Source organism: Emydura macquarii, unplaced genomic scaffold, assembly GCF_026122565.2.
Source record: "Emydura macquarii macquarii isolate MOO-44397 ecotype Brisbane River unplaced genomic scaffold, CSIRO-AGI_Emac_v2 contig_1790, whole genome shotgun sequence".
Classification (NCBI taxonomy): Eukaryota; Metazoa; Chordata; order Testudines; family Chelidae; genus Emydura; species Emydura macquarii.
The window spans coordinates 5,053,325-5,076,065 of NW_027131927.1; the positions used below are offsets into that span (position 1 = coordinate 5,053,325).

General features: G+C 51.1%; 1 protein-coding gene across 2 annotated transcripts in view; it reads left to right on the plus strand.

The window, feature by feature from the left end:
* The window catches only part of DLL3 (delta like canonical Notch ligand 3), a 235,760-nt gene that overhangs the window by 66,965 nt on the left and 146,054 nt on the right, over positions 1-22,741 (plus strand). The window contains exon 1 of one of the 2 annotated variants that reach the window (XR_010921532.1): positions 4,067-4,167. The exons of the other annotated variant lie outside the window; for it this stretch is intronic. The gene's annotated coding sequence lies outside the window, so the exon portion shown is untranslated. Of the gene's footprint in view, positions 1-4,066; positions 4,168-22,741 lie in introns of those variants that run through there. 2 annotated transcript variants of the gene reach the window in all.

The window sequence follows — 22,741 nt, forward strand, 5'->3', positions numbered from 1 at the left end:
TTATACGGTATGCTTTGGATTAATATTCTTACACCCTTCCCTGATGACCTGGTTGAGAGAGATGTTTGGTTTCTTAACTCTTGAGTAGAGGGGTGGAGAGCTAGGCAATGCTCAAGAACTAAGAGCCATAAGGTTAAGACTAATACTACAAATAATTTTTTATTAAAGATAATGTTTAAAAAATGGCCAGCTACAGAGTTTAAACAGAAGAGTTCCTGGGTACAGAGTTTGGTTGGGAGTTGCGGAGTATGAAAGCATAATCTGTGGAAACCTGGATGGAGGGTAATAGGTTTGACGGTTAACAGTACAAATCTTCCCGGGGCTTGAGAGGAGGGGACTTTTCCTGGTAGCGTGACCACTAAGCAGCACAGCATGACTGTCCAGAGCGGTCAAAACGGGGCATTGTGGGATATATCTGGAGGTCAATAAATACACTGACACTAAATCGATTTAACAAATTTGATTTAGATGCTACGCCACTTGCAAAGGTGGTCTTATTAAGTCAATTTTCCAGGCATCTTAATTTGAATTAACAGTGGTGCCAGTGTAGACACGGGTGTAAGTCGGTCGACGTAAGTGACTTTAAGTTGACCTAAGTCGTCAGTGTAGACCAGGCCTAACACAAACACTACAAATAACTTTTTATTAAAGATAACGTTTAAAAAATGGTCAGGTACAGAGTTTAAACAAAAGAGTTCCTGAACATCCAGGCATCATTTACAGATTATCAGCGGGTACAGAGTTTGGTTGGGAGTCGGGGAGTACAATGAAAGCATAATCTGTGGCATCCTGGATGGAGGGTAACAGGTTTGATGGTTAACAGTACAAGCGATCAGTAATTCGGGAACATCACTGATTGCAGGGGTCCATAGGATGTGGTTAATGGGGGGTAGATATGTCCATAGTAGTGGATTGTCCTTCACTGAGTCAGTGACGTGGTGTAGATAGTCCTTTAATCTATAAGTTCCTGTTGGTGGAGAGGAAGGTCTTTGAGTTTTCCTGGCTCCGATTGGTGGTGGTGCTCCGGCTTACTCACCCCGGTACTGTCTGGGCCCGGTGATGTGCTTGATGTAAATATCTCTCGACCACCTGATGGTGCCGGACACCGTGAGGAGCCGCATCAGCTGGGCGTAGCGCTGACCAACACTGCAGCCCCGCAGCACACACTCGCTGCAGGGATCCCAAGCGCCCAGGGCTCCGATGATCAGAGCGTGGGTCTGAACCTCGTAGCCCTTTGCTCTCAGGACGTCGGCCAGGGGGGCATATTTCTCCTCTTAAGTCTAAACGAAGAACAAAAGATTTTAACACACTAACTAAAAGGAAGTTTTAAGAAGAGTAGCTGACGACCGCCCCAAGTAAGGTGATTTGTCCCTTTTTATACCCTGAGCAAGATGGGTCCTCCTTCTAAGACCAAACTTGGATTCTTTCCCCCCAGATTGTTAGGGTACACGTATTCTATAGGCTGGCAGGTTTGTGCGTATTAATGACATATTTATATTCTTTTTAGATGGTTTCAGACTCTTCGTTTATCTCGCCTTTGTTATTTTTGGCCCTTTTGTGGGTTTTGGGGTGTATATGTGAAGTTTACTCGGGGCATAACCTGAGACAGCCCCTCCCCCAGTCTTGCTGCCTCCTGACTTAGTTGGGGTAAAGATTATAACCATATATGTCTTATCCTTTAACTAATTCTTACTTATTTGGGCCAAAGGTCCCGAACATACATACGCTAACTGCCTTAGCTTTCATACAGGATGTGGCCTGTAAGGTACCTTGCATTACAGCTACATTACTTTAATATGAATTTATGACTCTATTATAATAAAACAACAATACTTAAATGTATAGGGAAAGGTAGATCTATGCAAGCAAGCAGGCTAGTTCTATAGGCTACCCTGGGAAATCTACTTAAACTTTAAAAGTTCATTCTTCTCTTGATTCCTTGTTTCCTTTTGATGCTCATAATACTTCCCTGGGTTCACATTGGTCAGGCCTCCCGCCTAGAAAAGTTACCTACAATCCCACAATGATACGTAAACATTTGCGTTTGTAATACAATGAACTTCTAAGATACTTAAACTTAATTCAGGAAGGGTTATCCAGGATATTGCAGGAAATCACCATCTCTGTCACACCAAGATGAGGGCCCCATTCTGTCGGGCTCTGCACAGACACACAGTAACTGAAATCGGGACCCCGTTGTGCCAGGTGCTGCACAGACACACAGTACAGTCACAGAATCCTGGAAGATGAGGGTTGGAAGGGACCCCAGGAGGTATCTAGTCCAACCCCTGGCTCAAAGCAGGACCAACCTCAGCTAAATCATCCCAGCCAGGGCTTTGTCAAGCCACACCTTAAAAACCTCTAAGGATAGAGATTCCACCACCTCCCTAGGTAACCCATTCCAGTGCTTCACCATCCTCCTAGGGAAAAACTTTTTCCTAAGATCCAACCTAGACCTTCCCCACTGCAACTTGAGACCATTGCTCCTTGTTCTGTCATCTGCCATCACTGAGAACAGCCTAGCTCCATCCTCCCTGGAACCCCCTTTCAGATAGTTAAAGGCTGCTATCAAATCCCCCTCATTCTTCTCTTCTGCAGACTAAACAAGCCCAGTTCCCTCAGCCTCTCCTCATAAGTCATGTGCTCCAGCCCCTTAATCATTTTTGTTGCCCTCTGCTGGACTCTCTCCAATTTGTCCACATCCTTTCTATAGTGAGGGGCCCATAACTGGACACAATAGTCTAAATGTGGCCTCACCAGTGACAAATAGAGGAGAACAATTACTTCCCTCCATCTGTTGGCAATGCTCCTACTAATTCAGCCCAATATACTATTAGCCTTCTTGGCAATAAGGACACACTGTTGACTCATATCCAGCTTCTTATCCACTGTAACCCCCAGGTCCTTTTCTGCAGAACTGCTGCCTAGCCCGTCGGTCCCCAGTCTGTAGCAGTGCATGGGATTCTTCCATCCTAAGTGCAGGACGCTGCACTTCTCCTTGTTGAACCTCATCAGATTTCTTTTGGTCCAATCCTCAAATTTGTCTAGGTCACTCTGTATCTTATCCCTGCCCTCCAGGGTATCTACACGCCCCTCAGCTTAGTGTCATCTGCAAACTTGCTGAGGGTGCAATCTACCCCATCCTCCAGATCATTAATGAAGATGTTGAACAAAACCAGCCCCAGGACCAACCCCTGCGGCACTCCGCTTGTATCAAAAGCTTTGCCAAAGTCAAGGTATATCACATACACCGCTTTCCTCACATCCACAGAGCCAGTCACCTCTTCATAGAAGGCAATCGGGTTGGTCAGGCATGACTTGCCCTTGGTGAATCCATGCTGACTGCTCCTGAACACCCGACAGGCCTGGCGCAGTACAGACACACAGTAACTGAGATCAGGACGCTGCATGGGCACACAGTAATTGAGGTCGGGGCACAGACAGGGAGTCAGACACAGTCCCTGCCCCAAAGAGTTTCCAGTCTAAGCTCAGAGGTGGATATAGCAGAGCCAAGTGCAAGGTAATAGTGAGATGAGTAACTTGCAGTGGTACCATGACAGGCAGGTTGGGAGCAGATGGCACAAGGGGCTGGGCTCAAAACTCTTCCCTCCTACAGCATTAAACTGGCATCATAAGGCTGTGATACTGTAACCAAATGACTTGTGTGTGTGAGACCCCTGCTTTCCACTGGATAGACTCTCAGCTGCTGCACCGTGTGTCCTAGACCCCCGACTTTCTCACTGCCAGCGGGGATTCCCCTTGCACGACACCATCTTTTGGGGCAGGTGGGACCCATTCGAACCCTGCCACTCTGGGTGGCTACACCAGGGAGAGGGGGGTCTCAACAACAGCAGGGCCTCTCTCCCTGCCTCCAGCCCCTCTAGCTGGGATCAGACCCCCTCTGCCTCCTGTTTTATCCCCTTGGAGCTTCGATTCCTGCTGGAGCACAGCTCTGGTTGAAGCACAGGTTACTGGGCTGGGTGCACAAGTGGAAACACTGTGTAGGAGGGTGGCCTGCCCCTTTAAGGAGGAGGGGGCCTGGGCCAGCCAACCCTGGTCAGGGTGTGGGACCCAGCTGAGATGGGGCAGGTCAGGTGTTTTCTCTGAGGGCTGGGTGGGCGAGGAGCAGCATGGCAGAGCTTTGGGCTCCAGCACCCTGCACTGACAGTGAGTTTTATGTTACTTTGTGAGCTTTGTTCGAATTAACACAGTGATGCCCAGGAAGAAGGGCCTGAGAGGCACTGGGAGGGGCAGTAGAATGCAGGATGCCTCCTGGAACCAGAGGGGAAACTGAGGCAGCAGTCTGAAGCCAGACTGGGAAGGTGATACTGCTACATCTTGCCAGTGGGCAGGGAAAAAACTGGCTCCCCGTTGGCTTTGCAGAGGGCCCAGCTGGGCTGGGGTGATGTGTTGTGTTCAGGAGATGATCCCCTGTGTCTGTCATTCCTGTCTGGTCCTGCTCTGGGCTTGTGTCCCGTCTTTCCTCTGAGACTTCTCATCCAGGGACTTTTCCAGGTGTGGAACATCTCCCTGCCCCCAGCTCTCCTCTCTCCTGGCTGCTCCCCTCTGGCCCTGGAGCTGGTTGGAGCCTGCTGCAGTTTTGCCCGTGTCACCCAGGTGAGGTCTCAGCCGGCACCGTCGCTCTGGCAGAGATCCGGGGCTGTTCACCTGGCCTAGACCCCGTATCATACTTTAGCCCTTAGCCCAACGGCTAGTCCTTGGATGCACATAGCCTGCTAGCAGGCCGGCTTCCTAGGGGCCATGGCCACTGCGGGAAGTTGGCTCAAGAATATGTGGGGATGCAAGTCTTGATCTATCCCCCTTTCCCCCACCAGTCTTGTGCACCCAACCCCGGTGGGGTCTAGAGCTGCCAGTCCTCCCCCGTGTGTGGGGGGATGGGGTTCTGCTGGAGAAGGGGCGTGGGGGGGTTGGTGTACCTGAGCGGGAGGTGTGTGTACTTTGGTGGGGGTGGCTCTGTCTTTGCAGGGGAAGCCTGTGTAGCTGGGGTGTTGGGGGTGGGAGAGGCTCTGGGGAGCGTGAGTCTTCCAACGGCGCTTTGTTGCAGCAAGGGTTTATTCAGGGAATATGTGCAGGTATGTGTGTACTGCTACCCTCTGCTGGATGGCATTGGAAACACTTGACCGTGTGTCATAAACCCTCTAGTGATCCTCAATGATGGGGATTCTCCTTTGGTGCTCATGTGGCGGGGAGTGGGGGGGTGGAGAATTTGCCAGTCCTGCTCCTGCTGTGCGGTTACTGCTCAAAGGGCGTGTCCTGGATGCTTCACGGCAGGGAGGCCACAGAACACGGGAGGGCGGCAAGAGATGCTGTGGGGAGAAGGGGAGTGAGGAGAGGAGGGAGAGAAAGGGGTTGTGGGGTGGGGAGAGGGGGAAAAGGAGCTAGGATAGGAGTTGGGGGTGGGGGAAAAGGGGTAAAGCAGGAGAGAAGAGGTTATGGGGGTGTAGGGGAAGGTGGAGGAGGGGGAAGCTGGGGTGGGGAAGGTTGGGATGTGGGGCAGGAGAGGAAGGGGGAAGAAATGTAAGTGTGTCGTGGGGGTGCTGGGCTGCCCCCCTATCCATTAGCTGCCCCCTGGGTTCTCAGTGCCCCTCCTGCTGTGACCCTGCTGTCCTCTGCCCTCAGTGACCCTTGTCCCATCCTGCCACCCCCTTGGGGTGCTGGGTCCCAAAGGGATGCAAGTGGGACCAGCTCAGTGCCCCCTAGTGGTGGCCAATGCCCTGCTGAGCCTCCCAAAGCACCAGCTAGACCCTCTAGCCCAGAGCTGTGTCGGTGTAACTCCCTCCCCGAGGGGTGTGAATTCATCACGCTCACCCCCCAGCAGGCAGCACTGTGGTGGCAAGAGAGCTGCTCCCACAGACAGAGCCACTGTCTCCTCGGGGAGGTGGGTCAGGTAGGCCGAGTCTTCACTTAAGTGCCATGGCGGCGCAGCTGCCTTGGTCCGTGGTTTCAAGTGTAGACCTGCCCTGAGAAACCGGGAACACCGACGAGGAATATAACTCCCCACATGGGGAGGAATCAAGAGGCACACGCCCAAACCCCCACCCCCAAACCAGGGGATGGGGTGAATTCTCCATCACTCGGAGTTGAGATTGGCCGGCTCTTTCTAAAAGACCCACCCTCGCTCAGCCACCAGATCGGGGCTGGATGCTGAAATCCCTGGCTGGGTTCTTCTGGCTTGTGCTTTGCTCTCAGTGACTTCTGCCCCATCCTCCCTCCTCTGGCCGTCCCTGATCCCCACACTCCAGCAGGCTGCTGCTGTCCTTTCCAGCCCCTCCCCAAACCTCCGGGCTGCTTCCCCGCTCCTGTCCGGCTCCAGTTCTATGTTGCCCTTCTTGGCTTTTCAACCCTTTCCGGGGCTTGTTCCTCCTTGGAGCACAGGCCCCTCAGTGCCGCTCTGGTGGCACAGGTCTGTCCCTAGAAGAATCCCACGCACACGCTGTAGCCAAGGATAAAAGCTACCCAGTCTATTTAGAATCTAGAGGTGAAACAGAAGTTTGAATTAAATGTTGGCACACGGGACTTACAGTCCTCCTAGGTCACGTCTATACTGCAATAAAAAACCCTTGGCGCCAAGTCACCGAGCCCTGATCTGGGCTTGCGGGGTGAAAAATAGCAGTGTAGACACTTGGGCTGGACCTGGGCTCTGAGGCCCTACCCCTCTCCAGCCTGAGCCCAGATGTCTGTACTGTGATTTTTTTCTTTTCTTTTTCCCCCTGTGGGCCCAAGTCAGCTGACCCTTGCCGGGCTGCGGGTCATTTATTGCAGTGCAGACGTACCCAGAGATATTTAACTTAGCCAAACAAAGCCTGAGGCCTAAAGAAAAACATGGCATAAGCAATTCACCAGTAAGTGACCCTAGTTCATAAGTTGGCCCAAGTTAGCAATGACCAATACCACCAGGACTCATCAGGTCGGGTGCTGCATGGAGGGAGGGGGTTGCACTGCTGAGACTTAGGAAATATAGCCTGCAATGTCCCTGTTAATGCTGCTTTGAGTATGTTGGGGACTTTTGCAGACCTGGGGTATCAGCACAGTGCTAACCACACGTCGTTACAGTGATTAATGAACCTAAGGGGAGCTAACAAATTAGCCCATGAAAAACAGGGAACCCCCAAAGTCGTGGGGTGTGGGAGTTCTAATAGAGGCCAGGGGTTGAAACCTTCCTAAATACGTACAACTGCCCTGGTCACCACCGATGGCAGAGCACAGGCTGGCCAGGTGGCTCCATGGGGCTGTCGCAGTGTGGAGAAAGGCTGTGCACTGGCTATTCCCAGTTGCCTCAGTGTCCCTGCAGGGCTAGAGTCGGCTAAAGTGTAAGTGAGGGTAGCCCTGACTTACCCCTGGCATGCCACGCAGACTTTGAGAGGACTCCTTCCTGCCCCAGTCCCTGCGTTAAGCAGGGCTCATCTGGAACGGCTCCTTGCCCTGGCCTGCCCCTTCCTACAGGCATTATTTGTGGGAGGCATCTCCTGCACAGCTCGCTGCCACCTGGGCACCCTCCTGCCTGTCCTATCTCCTTCTCAAAAGCCATCTGTGACCCTGGCCCCCTGTCCTGTGGCCCCCTCTGGGTGGCTGGTCTGATGGGCTAAAATCTGCTCTTGGTCATGCTGGTGAGACCGGCAGGGGGTTTCTATCCAGCTGCTGCAAGGACGCCCATTGATCAATCAGGCCCACTCCCCCAAGCCATCATGTTCACCAGTGTGACATGGGTGTGCCGAGCTGGGTAGAGCTCTGCACTTGATTCACTGCACTTGGTCTGGGGTGATGGAGGATCTGCACCCCCACACCAGAGAGCTGGGTTTTTTTTAAGGCCATGAGGGACCCTTATGATCGGCTCGGTCTGAACTCCTGTACAACCTGGGCTGGAGAATACCGCCCAGGAATTCCTGTTCCCAGCCCATATCTTGTGACTGAGCTAGACCGAGGCAGAGGAGACTCAGCAGCTTGGAGTTGGTCACTAGATAGATCCAGACTGAAAATCATTGTTACTTGTCAGGGACCAAGACCCCATTGAGCTAGGCACTGTACAAACAGAGCCTTGGCTGCAAGGTTGTGGCAGACAGGGGGATTAACCATTTGAGCAGTCCCCCGGAGGATGGGTTGGATTCTCCCTTGCTCAGAGTTGTGATTGGCCAGCTTTTTTCCTAAAAGACCCGTCCTAGCTCAATCACCAGATAGGGGCTGAATGAAGAAATCCCTGGCTGGGTTTCTCTTGCCTGTGCTATACAGGGGGTTCAAGCTGACTGATGAATGATCCCTTAGTCTGGAAATGTGATAGATGCCAGCTGTGCATGTAGGTGGCAGTCAGCTCAGGCTCCTACACCATAGAACTGAAACTAACCTCTTTCTGTCTAACCCTAAAGAAGCTGAGGGATACAGCCCGGCCGTAAAGCTGCAGCACACAGGAAAGCTGCGGTCATGGGGCGATGTTACAGAATCGCTCTGGTCTCACTGTATTGGGCCGGGGAAACGTGGTTGTGCTAGCTGTGGGGTGGAGAGAGTAAATGACATGGGCATGGAATGATGGACTGTGCATGACACCAGAGCTGGGAGGGGAAGCACAAAAGCCAGGGGGAGCATGCTTAGCTGAGGCAGTGTGGCCTAGTAGTTAGCATGCTGGACTGGGATGCAGGGGACCTGGCTTCTGTTCCCGGATCTACCACAGGCCTGCTCTGTGCCTCAGTTTTCCCCATCTGTAAAATGGGGATAGAGATGCTGATCTCCTTTGTAAAGTGCTTTGAGATATGCTAGCGATTATTATTTAAATGGATCTAGGGCCTGTGCAGCTATTATCAGTACTTTGGAGTAAGTCTCTCTCTCTCTCTCTCTCTCTCTCTCTCTCTGTTGGTGTTTTTGTTTCTTCTGTGTTTATGCTGGCCTGGTGAATGCGGGGGAAGCTGCAGATGTGACATGTGGACTTGACTAAGGCTTTTGACACAGTCCTGCATGATATCATCATGCCACTATATAAATCCATGGCACACCCACACCTTGAATACTGCGTGTAGTGCTGGTCGCCCCATCTCGAAAGAAGATCTATTAGAATTGGAAAAGGTGCAGAGAAGGGCAACAGAAATGATTAGGGATATGAACAGCTTCTATAGGAGGAGAGAGTAAAAAGGCTGGGACTATTCAGTTTAGAAAAGAGGCAGCTAAGGCGGGAGATGATAGAGGTCTATAAAATCATGACTCGTGGAGAAAGTGACTAAGGATGTGTTGTTCACCCCTTCACATAACACAAAATTGAGGATACCTGATGAAATTAATAGGCAGCAGGTTTAAAAACAAACAAAAGGAAATATTACTTCACTCAATGCAGTCAACCTGTGGAACTCATTGCCAGGGGATGCTGTGAAGGCCAAATGTATAACTGAGTTCAAAAAGGAATTAGATAAGTTCCTGGAGGACAGGTCCATCAATGGCTATTAGCCAAGTTGGTCAGGGATGCAGCCCCATGCTCTGGGTGTCTCTAAACCTGACTGCCAGGAGCTGGGACTGGAGAACAAGGGATGAATCACTTGATAATTGTCCTGTTCTGTTCATTCCCTCTGAAGCACCTAGCACTGGCCACCGTCAGAGACAGGACACTGGGCTAGATGGACCTTCGATCTGATGCAGTAAGGCCATTCCTATGTTCTTAAGACATTCTCATAAGCAAACTAGGGAAATGTGGTCAGATGAAATTATTATAAGGTTGCTGAAAGACCGAACTCAAAGAGTAGTTATCGATGGTTTGCTATCAAACTCCGGGGTGTATCTAGTGGGGTCCCACGGGACGGTTTTAGGTCTGGTAGTAGTCAGTATTTTCACTAATGACTCAGATATTGGAGTGGAGAGTATGCTTATAAAATCTGTGGAGGGGTTGCTAGCTCTTTGGAGGACTGGATTAGATTGCAGAATGACCTGGACATATTGGAGACTTGGTCTGAAAGCAACAAGATGAAATTCAATCATGACAAGTGCAGGGTGTGGCATTCAGGGTGAAAAAATTACGTTCACAGCTACAAAATGGGGAATCACTGACTAGGGGTTCATACAGCCAAAAAGGAATTGGGGGTTCTAGTGGATCACAAACGGAATATGAATCAACAGTACGATGTAACTGTGAAAAAGGTGAATATCACTCTGGGGTGTATGAGTATGTAAGAGATGGGAGGGCATTGTCCCTGCTCTGCTCTGGTCAGGCCTCAGCTGGAGTACTGGATACCACATTTCAGGAGAGAGCCACAAAAATAGGACAGGTTTTCTAAAGCTTTGATCAAGAGGAAAGAGGTTTTAAAAAATCCCCAAACTGGGCATGTTGAGAAAAGAAGGCGGAGAGGGCACCTGAGAACAGCTTTTGAACATGGCATCTTGGTGTAACTGCATCCACACAAGGACTTACACCACTAGAACTAGATCAGTTAAAATAATTAACAGCTTTAATCGAAATAGTGACCCTGGGGCAAAATCTGTGTGTGGAGCAGGATAGGCTTGTGGGGGCAGTGACTGTCTTTTTGGCTCCTAGGTGCTACATAAGATACCTACATAATTAATAATTTAATAACAATGAGATTAGCTGAGAAGTCATGAGGATTTTTAAAACAATGCCTCTCGGGTTCTTTTTATCTGCCCTTCTGGCTCCTGAATTTTTTCAGGTGCTCTCAGATCATGATTTCAAGCTATTCACCAGAACCACAAGGACTGGAAAGTTACCTTTAATTTCCCTTTTTCTTTTAAACTTTGTCTTTAAGTCTTTAAGAAGTGTTTTACCTTTTAAAAAAATGTACTTCACTTTTTTAAAAAAATACTTTTTTTACTCATCTTTTTAAAGATTAAAATGAACTTGATTGTTTTTTTAAAATGGAAGCTAATCTTCCTAGTCTTGTGACTCCTGGAACTGGGTCTTCAAGGCTAACCCCAAATATTGCAAGACTCACAGGCGTTGCCCATGCAAATGGCTTTAAAAGCAGCGAGAAATGACTTTTTAATTGTTCCTGTTTTGGTCAATTGCAGCCCATGTTTTCTAGAGAGGTTTGACTTGCTTCCGTTTCTGAATGCCCAGTTTGAGACCCGTAGACTTTCAGGTCAGAAGGAACCATCATGATGATCTAGTCTGACCTCCGTCACAACGCAGGCACAGAGCCTCACCACCGCTCCTGTAATAGGCCCCTAACCTCTGGCTGAGTTACTGAAGTCCTCAAATCATGGTTTAAAGACTTCAGGAGTGAGGCCTGGAGTAATGGGGTTAATCTGCAGCAAGGGAGATAAGGGCAAGCTATTAGGAAAAACTTCCTAACTATAAGGGGCGCTAAGCTCTGGAACGGGTTGTGGAATCCCCGACATTGGAGGTTTTTAAGAACAGGTTGGACAAACCCCTGGCTGGGCTGGGCTGGGTTTACTTGGTTCTGCTTCAGTGCAGGGCCGATCTGACAGGAAGACCTTGTGAGGTCCCTTCCAGCCTTTCTTTGATTTAGGCAGCACAAATAAACAATACTATACAGCCTGTGGCTCGGTAAGCGGTCTAGAAGCCATCCGTGTCCTCCCATTCCTAGCACGAGATCTGGTTCTCCTCCTGTTAGAGGAAAGGCGCCCGTGGACTTCATGGAGAGTTAGCTCTGGCTTCCCAATCAGATGCCTCTCTCCATTCCCTGTCTGATTTAAAAAACGACATCTGGGCAATCTTGCCAAGAGTCCAGAATGTGGGGTGTGGGGACCCCCCCCCTTGCCACTGGTCCCCCCCTGCTGGCAGACCTCTCCTGAGTGAAATCAGGACGCGTGCTGCCAGCTGGTGCACTGCAGCTGCAGGCCAGGGGGTCTAGAAAGAGGATGATGCAGAGGAGGAAGCTCTTGTGATGGAAGGAATGGCATACTGGGGGGGCTGGATGCAGGGAGGTGGAGTCCTGGCTGTGGGGCATGTCAGCCTTGGGGGTGAAGTGCGGCTCTCGGCAGGGTGGTGAGGAGGGGTCAGCAGAGCTGCTGGGAGATTTGGAAGTGTGGGCATGGGGAGAGACCAAACTGGCCCCTGGCGTAACGGCATTGAAGCCAGCAGTGTTAAGCCGGAGATCTTTGACTCAACGTGACAGGAGGTCTGCAGGTCCCCATGGAGCAGAGGGTGGGTGGTGAGATTGCAGCATGTTTAACAGCAGGGAACAGAGCTGAGATCAGCACGCTGGTGTGCAAGACGCTGTACATAGAGAGTTAGAGACAGTCCCTGCCCCCAAAGAGTCCAGTATGAACAGACAAAAGGTGAGAAGGGAAACCGAGTCACAGAGCGGGGAATGTGGCTTGCCCAAGGTCACCCAGCAGGGCAGAGCTGAGGTTAGAACCCAGCCCTCCTACATCCCAGCCTGATGCCTTATCCACTAGGCTGCACTGCCTCATGCAAAACCGTGCTGAGACGGGCCCTCCATAGTGCCCAAGGCCCAGAGGTGGATGAGGAGAGGGGAGGCGGTGCTGGGATTTGGACAACCTTGAGTAAGAGGAATGGGATGAAATTTAATAGCCCAAAGTCATGCACTTGAGGACTAACAAGAATTGAGCTGGGAACGTATCAGTTGGAAGTGACAGAGGAGGAGAAAGCTGGGTGTATTGGCCGATCACAGGATGGCGCTGAGCCGCCGGTGTGATGCGGCTGTGAAAAAGGCCGATGCGCTCCTAGGAGGCATTGGGCGAGGTATTTCCAGCAGAGATGGGGAAGTGTTGGTACCATGATACAAGGTGCTGGTGAGACCTCATCTGGGATACCGTGTGCAATCCTGGTCTCCCCTGTTGAGGAAAGATGAATTCACACTGGAACAGGTGCAGAGAAGGGCTACTAATGTGACCAGAGGCATAGAGACCCTGCCTTACGAGAGGATGCTCAAGGAGCTTGGCTTGGTCAGCCTACCCAAAGGAAGGCTGAGGGCAGATATAATTGCTCTCTCTAAATACATCAGAGGGCTAAATGCTGGGGGTGGGGGGAGAGGAGTTATTTACGTTAAGGGGCAATGTTGGCACAAGAACAAATGGATATAGACTGGCCACCGGCAAAATTTTGGCTTGTGATTAGATGAAGGTTTCTAGTCACCAGCGGAGTGACGTTCTGGAACAGCCTCCCCAGGGGAGCAGTGGGGGGCAAAGACTTTGTTTTAAGACTGAACTCGATGAGTTCATGGAGAGGATGCTGTGATGAGGTTGCCTACAATGGCATACGGCCCATTAACAAATATCTCCAGCGGCCAGAGAGGGGACACTAGATGGGGAGGACAATGAGTTACTACCGAGAATTATTTCCCAGGCTGCTGGGTCTTGCCCACGTACTCAGGGTCTAACTGATCACCAGATTGGGGGTTGCGGAGGAATCTCCCCCCAGGTCAGATTGGCAGAGACCCTGGGGTTTTTTTTTTGCCTTCCCCTGCAATGGGGGGCCTGGGTCGCTTGCTGGTGTGAAGTAGAGTAAATGGTGGATTCTCTGTAATTTGAAGGCATTAAATCAAGGTTTGGGGACTTCAGTAACTCAGCCAGATGTTATGGGGCCTATTACAAGAGTGGGTGGGGGAGGATCTGTGTCCTATGGGGTGCACCAGGGCAGCCCAGATAATCATGATGGTCCCTTCTGGCCTTAAAGTCTATAAGCCCAAGCGTGGCTGGCGTGACGTGGGTCCAGGCTGCACCGGAGCAGGGAGGGGACGTTCCTGGGCACTCTGCAAAGAAAGGAGACCTCACACTGGGGTGGGAGGATGGGCAGAGCTGAGTCCAGAACCGGAGGAACTGGAGAGAAGGGGGAGGATGCTAGGACACAGGCCTGGATATGATGGGGTGGGCGGGTGCTGGGGGGAGTTCCCGGGGGCCCAGCTTGTCTTGCTGCAGAGGGTCCCGGATGTGGGGGACTGGGCTGACTTGCAAACCGTGTCCTTTTGTGGCTTCCTGCTGGGGGTGGTAGAGGTTTGCTTGGATAGGGCTATCAGTGGAGGGAGGCAGGGGGTGCAAAGCGTGGCCTCCCGTGGCTCCCTGGTCCACACACTGGGGCTTAGCGCTGACAGTGCTATAACCAGGGGGTGAATTGGGGCAGATGCCTGTACCGTCCCTGAAGCACCTAACGCTCACAGCCATGGAGACCCCAAGATGTGAGTAAATTCTTCCCCTGAGTGTGCTCGGGATCCAGCTGGCCTCACGTTTGGGGCTGAGGAGGAATTCTCCCCCAGGTCAGATCGGCGGGAGGTAGGTGGGAGGAAGAGGCTGTTTGCCTTCCTCCACCAGGTGGGGCACGGGTTGCTTGCAGGGATCTCCCCGAATCAAGTCCCTGTCGCAGCAGGGGCCTTGGGCACTGGTGGCGCCGTGCTCTTGCCTGGCCTCTGTCTCTGGCATGCAGCAGCTGAACCTTGCGGGGACTGAAACGCTTTGCTTTGACTCAGGTCACTGGGCTCAGCGTAGGGGGCTTTAGGTGAAACTGAACGGCCCGCACTCTACGGGAAGTCAGGCGCTGCTCCCACGGTCCCTTCTGGCCTTCGCCAAAGGCTTGGTCTCTATGAAACAGGGAAGGGGTGGAAGGAGAGGAGGCGGATGTGTGGAATTGTAGTGAGGATGGACAGATGCACAGAGCAGGACTCATCCGTTCTGCTGGAGCCAGAAGGCAGACAGAAAGACGCACACCTTTGCTAGTGGGGCAATCCTGGGAAGCAACCGCTGAGATCCCCAGATCTTGTATGCCACTTGGAGAAGGGGATCGTCTGTCTGATAGTCTTGCACAGTGGGGGCCCTGACCCCTAACTGGGGGGCCCCGCCTAGGTGCTGTTGTAATACTGGTAATGTTGGACTTGGGGGGTGGGGCTGCTCTCCAGACTGGAACAGGGCCAGGTCAAAGAAATCGAGGGAGTCTGGGGCAGGGGGATGGGGAAAGGAAACCTGCCACTAAAGACCTGGGCCTCTCCCCGGAGGAGGGAGGGTTTGGGGGGGCAGGGAGGGGCTTTGCTGACACCCGCCTTCAGCACAGCTATGATTGTGGGTTGGCAGCCATGGGCTCCAGCATCCCTGTCTGTGGTGGCAATGGCCAGGGGTCCCAGAGTGGTGGGGCTCGGTGTTAGCACCCCATTTTGAGCCAGCTCCCCCTCACAGTGATGGGCCCTGAGATCTTTGCAGACCCAGGTAGCAGCAATTGGCTCAGACTCTCTGCAGACTCAGGCAGGCATCGCGGCGTCAGTTACCCTCAGGTCAGGTTCTCAAGCTCTTTTTTTCACAATCAGGAAGGCTAGAAGCCGGTTGTCTGAAAGGAAAGCTAGTTCTGCTGTGACTCTGGGCCCCAGGAGCAGGCCAAGGTTGCCTCTGCTTTCAAGCAGCCCTGGCTTGGGAGCCTCTCTGCGTCGGAGGGGGAGGGCTGCCTGACTCCAGGAGGGGAATTAAACACACGCTGCTCCTTTTCCAAATGCTCCCTGGGCTCTGAGAGTCCAGCTGGGCTCTACAAACTGGGACAGCTGTGGCCAGGTGCTGCTGGGCAAATTATCCCCTCTCCCACTTGCATCTGGTTGGAAGCAGCGGGGGGTAGGCGCAGCTGGGACAGTGTGGGGTGGAGGTGAAGGCAGGAACTAAAGCGAGGGACGCAACACGTGGAAATTAGTCCAGCGGGGGAGGTGGTGGCAGCAGATGGACACGGCTTAGGGTTTGCCGGGTTGTCGTAGCTGGGCTGGTCCCAGGATATTAGAGAGACAAGGTGGGCGAGGGAACCTCTCTTGTCGGACCCACTTCTGTCAGTGAAAGAGACGAGGTTTCGCTCGCCCTTCCCGCTGTGTGGCACTCCAAAGCACTCACCAGCAAAAGTTGGCCCAATAAAAGAGTGCCTCACCGACCGGGTCTGTCTGTCTGTCTTAGGGAGGCATTTGGAAGCACTGCTGGTGGGGTGCGGTGGAGGCTGCATTGCCTGTAGGAAAGGGGTGGGGAGAAGAAAGGGGTCCTGTCCCTGTGTCCCATCAGGTCGGAGATGACATGGATCCAAGAATTCATGCTGCACTACGGCTCCTGCCCAGGCCAGCCAGCCAGCACAGGCTCCCTTGTGTTTGTTGGTTTATCTCGGTTCTGTTCAGTCTAGGCCAGTTTCCGAGGCACTGTGGGGTTATAGGAGGGAGAGGAAGGAACTGAGGGTTTGGACACCTGGGGTGGGGGGAACTGATGGGGTTTTTGACAGACAGCCAGTGCATCCAATCCCATTAAATGATCACCAGTGAAACAGTTAATTTACGTGGCAATCATTAGACTTCAGGGTTAACACCTTTGTTTAGAAGAGCAGAAGGAACTTGTGCGCCTCAGAGCAATGGTGCCAGGCTCTGCGCAGACTCAGGCACACGCTGCTGCCCGGCCCCCGGCCTGAAGGGTCGCTTCACAACCATCAGAGCTAGAGAGTCCTTGTTCAGAGGGCTGTTTATGCCACTCGAGCAGCATACACGGGCCCCCAAAGCGGTTGTGACTGTAAAGGAGAATTGGGCCCTGGAGCTGAGATCCCAGAGCAGAATCTGCCCCCATTTACATAGCTGCATGAGGCCACTGCAGGCGCCGCTCTCAGTCAATCTGGTTCTGCTGGGCCTCCTTTACAGGTGGGAAAGAACCCAGCTTGACTCTCAGATCCCACGGATAAAAAAGCCAGGCGGGGAGACTGACACCCTCCCCCATTTCCTGGCTTGTCAGCTGAGCACCTGTTGACCCGGACCAGCCGACCCTCAATAACCCACAGCGCCAGTTAGACATGTCCCTTCGCAGAAGGGCTCAAACTCAGATCTGGCTCCTCAGCACAGACCCCTATGGACGGGCAGAGGTTTTCCTCCAAAATGGCTCATGTTTATTGACGCTAGCGCCTGCTCTGCTGTGGGAGCTTCCCAAAGGCTGCAGAAGCTCTGGCGTGGTCATAGACCCAAGACTGACAAATAGAAAGAGGTGAGGGACGAGGAATGGACCCCGGGATTTTGTTGATGTCAAAGCTGCTAGGATGTCGACACCCGATTCCCGCCCAGCTGAATGGGAATTTGGCTTCCGAAGGTCGAGCTTCACCAGCGATCAGCCCGTTCTATGACGGTTGGCTGGATTCAGCCCCAAGGGGAGGGGAGGGGTTTGTGTATCTGGGCGGGGCTTGGTGGATGGTCAGACTGCGTTCTGCAAGGCTGATCTGTTCCAAGAGTAGCCACTGATGTCTGTGCATTTGTGGGGGAAGCCTGTGTTTCGTGGGGGCAGGGCCCCAAGCTGAGACCATTTGGGCCTGCTTTTCAGAGGGTGCTGATCCGTCCTATGTCCTATCACCATCAGCTGGAGGTGCTAGGCACTTCTGAAAGCCTGACGTCCACTTCCTCTCCTCCTTAGGGTCCCACAACTAGCCTTAAGGTGTCAACAAAAAGCAGTTAACTTAGCGAGCATTAGTCTAGAGTTTAGAGCAAGGACTGTGACACAACCCCCATCCCCCCAGCACGTATTGCTGAATGGGCAGGGGAGAGGGACATAAGAACGGCCAGACTGGGTCAGATCAATGGTCCTCTTCCCACAGTGGCTGGGGCCAGGTGCTTCAGAGGGAATGAACAGAACAGGGCAATTAGCGAGTGATCCATTCCCCATCGTCCACTCCCAGCTTCAGGCACCCAGAGGTTTAGGGACATCCAGAGTGTGGGGCTGCATCCCTGACCTTCTTGGCTACTAGCCATTGATGCACCAGGAACTTAGCTAGTTCTTTCTGAGCCCTTAAAACTCAGCTTGATGGAGGGCAGGGTGGGTCCTGGGTAGCCAAAGGGGAGCACAGGAAGTCTCTGGGATGGGAAAGGGAGTCATGGGATGGAAAAGTTTGGGAATCCCTGGTTGAGATGTTTCCGGTTGGTGCCCATTACAGCTGGTGTAAATGTTTCCGTCAAAACAGCTTTTTTTGCCCTACCCAAAAAAGCCTTTTCAACCAAAATTGTGTTCCAGGGTCTTCAATGACCAAAATATTTTCGGGGTGGGTTTTTTCAGGGGTGGTTCCCCTAGTCCCCTCTTTCACCTCCACTTTCCTCCTTTTTGGGGTACCCCCAACAGGAAAACATCAATTGACTTTCGTTTAATCTCCTTTAAAAAACAAAGCCCAACAGCCCTGTCTAAACAGACTTCCTTGGAAAACTTTTAACAAAACACATTTTTTTCAACTTTCTCTGCAGCCTGGGGCATGGATCACTTGCTGGTTTGACCTAGAGTAAATGCTGGATTCTTTATAACTTGAAGCTTTTAAATCAAAATTTGAGGACATCAGTAACTCAGTCAGAGGTTACAGGAGTGGGAGGGATGAGGTTCTGGGGTTTGGGACGTACAGAAGATCAGACTAGATGGCCAGAAGGGACCGTCCTGATCTTAACTCTGAGTCTAAAGTATGTTTTTCTCTCATTCAGAGCCTTCTTTGGAAAACATTTCCCCCCTTTTCTAACCAGCCATTTGGGCTAGATTCTCTTGAATCCATGCTGGGGGTGATCAGGCTGGCATGTGTTGTTCTCTCCCCCCTCCTTTGCCACCACAATCACCAGGGCATCTATTTCCTGATCTGCACAACATAAATTTATAGGATGTAAGACCGCAGGAGAGTGTTGGTTGGCTTGGGAATTGGCAGGCCTCTGTCTCTCCTAGTCTCTGCAATTTGTCTAGCTTCATCTTCCAGCCATTGGGTCGTATTAGACTTTTCCCTGCCAGACTGAAGAGTATTCAATATTTGTTCCCCATGTCGGTACTGATAGATGGGGATCCCGTCACCCTTTCACCTTCTCTTTGTTAAGCTAAATGGCTTGAGCTCCTGGAGTCTATCACTACAAGGCAGGTTTTCTAACCCGTTGATCATTCTTGTGGTTCTTCTCTGACCCCTTGCCTATGTATCTCACCGTCCTCCTTGAGTTGTGGGCACCAGAACTGGACCTCGGACCCCAGCAGCGGCTGCACCAGGGCCAAATTCAGAGGGAAAATAACTTCTCTGCTCCTATTCGAGATTCCCCTGTTTATGCATCCCATGATCGCATTAGCTGTCTTGGCCGGAGCATTGCACTGGGAGCTCACGTTCAGCTGATTCTCCACCCCCAAATATATTTCAAGGTCACTGATTCTCAGGATAGAGTCCCTTGTCCTCTAAGTACAGCCTGCATTCTTTGTTTCCAGATGTATACATTTTATATTTAGCCGCATTAAAACCCACATGGTTTGCTCGCTCCCAGTTTACCGAACAATCTTGTCAAACTCAAGTCATCAGCTTCTGGGTGAAACGGAATAACCTGGGCTATACAGGGGGATGGCGGGGAGTGTCAGACTAGGTGGTCTAATGATCTCGCCTCCTGGCCTTAAACTCTATGAAATCATCTAGTCTGCCTTCCTGTTGAGCACGGGCCATTCAGATTCACCCAGATCCCCCAATACTGATCCCAGTGACTTGAGTTTGGCTGAAGTCTCTCTCCCAGTTGAGATCTGAAGACATCAAGAGATGTTGATTCCACACTGTGTTTAAAAAAAAAAAAAAACAACCAAAACTCGGGCACAATTTTTAATTTTTATTTGGCTTCAGGTTCCAGCCATTGATTCTCGATCTGCCTTTCTCCGCTAGCGTATCCACCTCTAAGGACTTGTCCAAACACACAAGGTGTATGTTTTTTCCAGCCCCATATGGGACGGGGAATAAGCTGTAGCCGTATAAGGCGCCTTTATCCTGGATGGTATAACTGCATCCACACTAGGGCTTGTCCTGGTAAAACTAGATGGGTAAAGAAAAGAAAAAAATCACACCTCTAACTGACCTAGTTCTAGTGATATAAAATTTGTGTGTAGAGCTGGCTCTGTAACATCCTAAAATATTTTCTCTCCCATGGCTGCATCATTGGCCATTTGCAGATGACCCAAACTTTGGGGGACTGTTAAATAACAAAGAGGGCAGGTCATGGATTCAGAGAGTTCTAGGTTGCTTGGTAAACTGGGCAGAAGCAATCAATGTGTGTAGTTAAAAAGGGTAAATGTACATGTAGGGACAAAGAATGCAGGCTGTACTTGGGGGGGGGGAGGGGGATTCTGATTTCTGAAAAGATGGGGCAGGGGAGCTGTGGTGGATAATCAGTTGAACATGAGCTCCCAGTGTGATGCTGCGGCCAAAAGAGTTAACATGCCGCTGGGATACATAAACAGGGGAATTTCAGGTAGGAGCAGAGAGGTGATTTTCCCTCTGTATTTGACACTGGTGCCTCTGCTGCTGGAATCCTCGGTGCCCACAGTTCAAGAAGGAGGTTGAGAAATTGAAGGAGGAATCAAAGAATAGCCATGAGAGTGATGAAAGGATTAGAAAACTTGCCTGATAATGATAGGTTCAAGGAGCAAAATCTATTTTGCATAACAGAGAGAAGGTGAAGGGATCAGTCTATAAGTACTTACCTAGGAAACAGATGTTTAATAATGGCCTCTTCAATCTAGTGGAGGAAGGAATAACGTGATTCAATGGCTGGAAGTTGAAACTAGACAAATTCAGACAGGAAATGGGCCGTACATTCTTAAGTGAGAGTAATTAACCACTGGAACAATTGACTAAGGGTCGTGGTGGATTCTCCATCACTGGCAATTTGTAAATCAAAATCGGCTGGGTTTTTTCTAACAGATCTACACTAGGAATTGTTTTGGGTCAGTTCTCTGGCCTGGGTTACACAGGAGATCAGACTAGATGGCCTTGGGATCTATGAACAATCAAAGGGTGGAAGATAACAGTAGTCAGTTACATATTCGGTTGTTACAAGGAGGAGGGACAAATATTGTTCCCTTTAACCCCTGAGGACAGGACAAGAAGCAATGGGCTTAAACTGCAGCAAGGGAGGTTTAGGTTGGACATTAGAAAAAACCTCCTAACTGTCAGGGTGGTTAATCACTGAATAAATTGCCTAAGGAGGTTGTGGAATCTCCATCATTGGAGATTTTGAAGAGCTGGTTAGACAAAAATCTGCCAGGGATAGTCTAGATAATACTTGGTCCTGCCATAAGTGCAAGGGACTGGACTAGAAGACTTCTCGAGGTCCCTTCCAGTCCTGTGATTCTATAAAGATCCTAGCATCTGGCTGTATCTACAGCACACAAATTTGCCTCACTGGTTCAGCTCCCCCAGAGGGTTAAATGATCAGCAGCTACAGAGAGAACAAAGAGGATATTTAGATCTGTTATCATTAGGTTCCAGAGTTAATGCCGGCAGTTGAGATAACTGGGAGGGATTTGAACTTCTCAAAATAACAGTGGAAGGTGATAGTGTTTGTTCTAGGGTTGCATTCCTGCTGTTGCTATACATAGGTGCTGGAACTAGAGGTGATGGGGGTTTTGCTGCACCCCCTGGCTCTGAAGGGCTTGCAGTTTGGTGTAATGTCTCTTAGCACCCCCACTATACAGATTGTTCCAGCACCACTGTTGCTATAGATCTGAGTGATGTGTGGTTTTCTCCCATTCATCTCAATAGGGCATATTAACGCTGAACCCTAATGATGATGGATTTAAATGGCCAGCCTTGTTAACTGTTTTGCTGCTGGTCATTTTACCCTCTCTGGGAGCTGACCCAGTGGGAAGTCTGTTTTTTGACGTTGGGAATAGGGGCTAGTGTAAACAAAGCGGCTCAGGATGCCCATTCAAATCTGATCGCTGGCCTGTAAGTGTCTGACGGCTCTTACTCTCTGAAACTCACATGTGGAACTGATTGACTGTTTCCTGTAGGAATAGCTATTTTCAAACCGTTCCCGGTTCCCCCATTTGCATTTGTTGGTGCTGTCTTCCCTTGGCCTAGCCAGAGGAAGGATGGCCTAGGGGTTAGAGCACCAGCCAGAGACCTGGGTTCAATTCCCTGATTTGCTACAGACTTCCTGGGTGGCTCTGAGCAAGCCACTTAGCCTCTGTGCCTCAGTTTCCCTATTGATACAATGAAGATAATAGTCCTGCAGTCATTTTACCCTCTTGCAAGCAGGCGTGAAACTCCTACCTCTGTGACCCAGTCACTGGTGTGAAGGCACGGAAGTCTAACCTATCTGTCCCAGATATTTGTGATGTGCCCAGACTACAGTTTTTATCCTCGCACACCTCTTGTGTGGTAGAGGTGCTGTTATCTGCATGTTAGCGATGGGGAAACTGGCCTTTTCCTTCCCTGGGCCTCAGGTTTTTAAAATCCAGCCCTAAGCGACTTGCCAGGTTGTCTGGGGCAGAACAGGAAAATGAATGCAAGTCTCCTGCGTCCCGGGCTAGCATTCTAGCCACTGGGCCACTGGCCGTCTGGGTGGGTGGCTATATAGATGTAATGGGTTACCTGCCATTCTAACCAGCCCAGCTTGCAGGCTTCTGGGCAGCGCTTCCTCCTCCGTCCCTTTTGACTGCTCCTCTCCCATTGCCTCTTGCGAACCATCAAGTGCAAGTCCCAGCTCCGCTGCTCTGTGCCCTGCGCCTCGGGTCCCATTCACACTAGTGCAAAGTGACTGGAGACCACAGGGCCATTCCCACCTGGTTTCATCTCACACCCGTGCGCATGCACTCGTGCAGGGCTTGGAGGATCGGATGCCTAGAGTCTCTGGTCTCTTTGGACCAGGGGTGTGAATGCAGCGCCCTAGCTGTGAGGACAGGATCCTGGTCTCTTCTGCTTCTGATGCCACCTTCCTGCTGCTGGGGTCAAGTTAGGTCCAAGCCAAGAGAAAAATTAGGGGGGCATGGGCCTGATTTTGTCTGAGGCCTGATGAAGTGGTGTCAGCAGGGCCCCCTGCCCAGCTTCTGTTGCAGCTCAGAGCAAGAC